This window comes from Apium graveolens, unplaced genomic scaffold, assembly GCF_009905375.1.
Source record: "Apium graveolens cultivar Ventura unplaced genomic scaffold, ASM990537v1 ctg2540, whole genome shotgun sequence".
NCBI lineage: Eukaryota > Viridiplantae > Streptophyta > Magnoliopsida > Apiales > Apiaceae > Apium > Apium graveolens.
This window is the reverse complement of record NW_027417711.1, coordinates 88809-94222: the sequence shown is the minus strand read 5'-3', so window position 1 is coordinate 94222 and position 5414 is coordinate 88809. Positions and strand designations below refer to the sequence as shown.

General features: G+C 36.1%; 1 non-coding gene across 1 annotated transcript; it reads left to right on the top strand.

The window, feature by feature from the left end:
* Positions 1-361: 361 nt before the first annotated feature.
* LOC141700591 (small nucleolar RNA R71) lies at positions 362-468 on the top strand. The gene has a single exon (XR_012566438.1). It is a non-coding gene; the product is annotated as a small nucleolar RNA R71 (small nucleolar RNA).
* The last annotated feature ends 4946 nt before the right edge of the window (positions 469-5414 follow it).

Genomic DNA, 5414 nt, shown 5'->3' with positions numbered 1-5414 from the left:
ATACTGAACAGATTCGTTGACAAGAGAACACTGATCCGTAGCATGAGAACCTGCGCAAAGCTCACAAACCATAGCTATTTGATTAACTCCATACGTAGCCAAAGAATCAACCTTCATTGATAGCGCTTGGAGCTGGGCTACAATAGCGGTGGCTGTATCAACTTCCAGAATACCTGCTACCTTGCCTGATGTCATCCTCTGAGTTGGGTTTTGATGCTCATTTGCAGCCATCGTCTCAATAAGATTATACACCTCAGTATAGCTTTTAGCCCATAAGGCGCCTCCAGCTGCTACATCGAGCATGGGCCGAGATTGGGCCCCCAAACCATTATAAAAACCAGTGATTACCATCCAATCCGGCATTCCATGATGTGGACATTTTCTCAACATTTCCTTGTAGCGTTCCCCAGCCTCGCACATAGATTCTGTAGGTTGCTGCGCAAACTGAGTAAGAGCACTCCTCATAGCAGCAGTCTTTGCCATTGGATAAAACTTCACCAGAAACTTTTGCGCAAGATCTTGCCACGTAGTGATGGACCCAGCTGGTTCAGAATGTAACCAGTCTTTAGCTTTATCCCTCAGTGAGAATGGGAAAAGCCTCAACTTGATAGCCTCATCAGTCACGCCATTATACTTAAAAGTACTGCAGATCTCGACAAAATTCCTTATGTGCATGTTGGGGTCTTCAGTTGCCGCTCCTCCAAAAGAAACAGAATTTTGCACCATCTGAATAGTGCCCGGCTTGATTTCAAAGGTGTTAGCTTGAATAGCCGGATGAAGGATGCTTGACTGAATGTCATCAATTTTTGGCCGAGAAAAATCCTTAAGAGCTGGATCAGCTTAAACAATACGATCTCCCATGTTTACTGGTTCTTTCTGCTCAGTTCCTGAATCCGAATCCTCAAAATCTAACTTCTCCGGTGTATCAAGAACTTCGTCTTTCTCCTCAGCTGTATCTAAGGTCCTCTTGCGAGCACGAGAACGAGTTTGCATAAACGGTTGCTAAAGTACCTGAAACACAATCGAAAAGAGTAATTAACTACTACGTCCTAATCACTGAGTCCTAATGACCAATGATGGTAAGTACATAAACTAAACAAATACGCCGAGTCCCCGGCAGCGGCGCCAAAAACTTGTTAGGGCGAAATCACGCACTAATATTCACGCAAGTATACGCGTTCACAAGTAATATAGAATACTTTCTAGTTCGTTCCCTCAGAGACTCAGACTAAGTTATTGTCTAATTAAACTCACTCACCAATGTATGATTACTTCTCAATGTTAAGATAACACTTAAAATTGTTGATTAAATATTAACTATAATTAACTACTTAATTAACCACTTAACTAACACTTCAATTTATCAATAATAAAACACTCATGAGATCACAACTTCATTATTACTTCCTTCTATAGCCATAGTTATTACCTTTAGCATGTGACAGTGATGATATTAATCGAATAACACAAAACTGATAAAAGCCAACTTTCATTGTACTAATACCATTCTACCAAACATCCACAATTAAGATAGAAGTTGAATTGTCATCAATTATGTTGAGTTCCTATATGTCTACAGAAATTGACAACACAACGATTTAAGCACAAGTTATTCCTTTTGATTACATAGGGCAAATAAAACTGTTAGAGTTACCCACTAATCATTCTAAATCTCAAGATCCACCATCGCTTCACAAGAGATTAACACCCTATCTTATATGTTCACGACGCACATAAGACGAATACGCACAACCAATACTAGATATCATGCAATCATCACACACTAAAGTATTAAACAATTAACTAAAGAATTTCATAATAAATCCGTTGCAACCCCATGATCACGATTAGCCCATAATAGAACTTATCGCCATCATGGGTTCATATGAAATCATGATAAACAAACACAAGAAAATATCAACTAAACTGATTATATTAAAACAGAGTACGTCACAAGAGTAAATAAGTCAAAGCAAGAAAACTAGCATCCAACGTTACAACGAAACAAGAATCACAAGAATATATGCTTCCTCTTCGCTGCTGTGTGCTAAATCGGTCTTCTTCCTTATCTCCTTCGCTTCTTGCAAAACACAATCTAAAACATAATCTCTTCTTAATACTCTGTGAAAAACGTCTCAAATCTACTTATATAATAGTCCCATAAAACTCAGATTACATAGAAATTGGAAGCCAAACAGAAGTAGAAGTCTAAAATAATATATCTTTTTCCCCGACCTGCGCGGCCACTCAGCATAGCTGCGCGGGCGCGCAAGGCTGCTGCGCGGCCGCTCAGCATTGCTGCGCGGGCGCGCAGGACCCTACTGGAAAATTTCCAGGTTTGCTCCGTTTCTTCGCCGTAATCTGCCCGTTCTTTTCCTCTCACAATGGTGAACACATGCCAAGGCTTATTCTTGATGATTCCTTCTCCGAAATGCAACTAATACCCTGAAATGCATAAACACTAGAAAAACGCATCAAATACACAAAATACTTGATTTCAAGACACCAATTTAAGCCATTTTAAGACGTTCTAAGTGGTATAAAATGCCACTTATCAGTAAGAAAGAGGGGTATCAATTAAATATGGACAACTTTGATGAATATCTGGCTTTTAGGTATCAAGGTAAAGTTTCTATAGGGGTTCAAGCATCAGGGTGAGATATCAATACTTTAGGAATCATTAGCATGTTAATCAAGAGGATCAATCAAGTATTATAACAACTCTTTATTTTATCATGACATTCCAATCACTTTAATATACTAACGTGATAAGACCTTTGATCTACTTGCAATACGTACTTGTGGGTTCAAGGCATTTCTATATAATTCAAAGATAGACTTAAGAATCGCTTGGTTCAAGTATATCAAAATGGCTCAGGATAATCGCATCAATATATATGAACTAATTGTTACACATTTGCAGTGAATACGAAAGACAGGTTGAATCACTTGCCTTGAAAAAGGCTGGTCTGGTCTGGCTGGTAGGAGCAACTGGAAGCTTCATTAAACCTTTATGGCAAGTTTACCCTCGTCTTGAGATCCTACATAAATAATAATAATCCTCATTATAATATATTTTCACCAACTTAACCTATTTACAACACAAATGGCACTTAGGCCTATATGCACGCAATTTATATTCCCCTTATAAATATAATTGTACACATAGCCACATATACTCACATATCATATTTTAATACCAAATAATATCACACACACCATAATGCAACACTAGGCTTGGATGATCTCGATCCCCAACTTAAGTCACTTGGTCGCTAAACTAGACAAAGTTTTCAAATTTTGGCTTCCTTACTCAATGTGCCTTTACTAAACTATCCAAAACCTATTGAGCCTCACTTGGGCCTTTTACTCTACTGGCTTTATACTATCTTGCAACCATAGTGGTCAACCTAGGTCTCACTCCTAAGTGTTCTAAAACTATGTGATAAGTGAAAGTGCTCACTAAGGAAAATTTCAGAATGACATCTATGGTTTCTTGAGTGCATTAGACTTGTACCTATTACTCATCCTTAACAATCATGAAATATATCTTCTCTTAACTATTAATAAGAAATTTATCATGGAAACAATCTATTTTAAGCACACATATTTCGAATTTATAGATTTTTAGACATAGCAACATGATTTCAAAAAGAGTAGCATGAAAAACATGGTTGATCACCATTTTAATATCTTAAAACTAGCATGCATGGCTAAACATAAATATATAATGAAATTTCGGTAGCATGCAAAGGATTTTAAAGCATGATATCTCCATAAAACACTTAATTAACACATATATAAAATATATCTCATAGAGGGTTCTTGAATTCACAAGAATCAAGAGTTTCTCTTTGGAGATCACATAATAACTACACATGCATCCATGGAACTTCAACTTCCAAGTCACAAAACTCTTGGAAAGTATATTAGATGAATGTAGGTAGAAGATTTACACTTGGAAAGATGAAGAATGAAGTGAAAAATGGAAGGGGGTAGGGGAATGGGGCATTGGCCGAGAGCAATGGTGGGAGGGGGAGGAGAGAAAAAAAATATGGTGTATTGGAGTGTGGAGTGAGTGGAATGACTTCTCCCAATTTAATTTTAGTTTTATTCTTTTTAGTTGACAAAATAATGAGTGGAAGTGAGAATGTACAAAAATGTCCTCTAGCTAAAGTTAGGCCATTTTGCATGCATGGTTAGTGTGGCAATTTGGTAATCAACGAATGAGTTAGTGGGGTTGGAAAGGTCTTATTTGCCCTTTGAGAGAATAGAAGGGTGATTTGCATGCAAGGTCTTCTATGTAATTTGCTAATTATAACAAATAAAATTTGTAAAGATTTATTTTTATAAAATAAAATACAAGTTCAAAAATTATAAAATTTATACCATAAAACAACTTGGATTTTTAGAAATTTTATAAAATCACTTTTGAAATTTGTGAACAAAATAATTTTTAAAAGAAAATTTCTCCAAGGTTTAGAATATTCCTTATAAATAAAAAAATAAGGGAAATAAATAAACTCTTGCGTTGAAAAAATCATATACTACATAAAGCAAATTTAAAATGCAGAAATTTTCATTCACACAAGGTACAACCATTAAGTATATTTACTTTCGGCTTTAATATCACACAAAATCCACAGATAATATGTAACACCCCCAAATCCGGGGTCGGGGATCCGGGTTGTCACGAGTTCCATTTCCCTTAATAACACCCAATCTTAATAAATAATCAACTACTCTGTACTGTGACCCCACAATAAACACACACACCACAAGTTATAGTCTCAGAGATGTACACTCAAAAATAACACAAGTCCTTATATTCCACAATTATAAACCGTTACACCTTAAAAAGGTTCTGAATAAATTTACATATTCCTTGCCATTATTACAATTCATATTATACATAAGTCTGGTTCATCAATAGTTGAAAACCTAGCATATTGGTAGCTCCTACCTCAGCTACGGCGGCATCAACGCTTTCAGAAGACTGCGGAACGTTTTCTAACCGCTTGCGAATTGGGAGCTTGGTCATGTTCATCTTTTCTATCTGTTGTTGTGTGATGAAAGAAGAAAGCAAGGGTTAGCAGCAAGCCCACCAAAATAATATGTATAATGATTAACAATATATGAGCCTTCTCATAGTACTCATGAAAGTCTTGGTCAAAAGAAATGAACCAAGTTTGATATCTTAATGCGATGAAGTCGCAAAATATTCAGTATATATACATATATACTTTTCACAATCTTGGAAGTCCTCTTCCATGCATAATATACACAGAGTTCCAGTTTATAACTGTATAAAAATATCGTTGCAAGGTGATCTCATATATCTACCCTTGTCTCAACGTTTTTCTGAAAATCTTTGATATGCATAAGATAATCATTAACTAGATATAAGTTGAAAA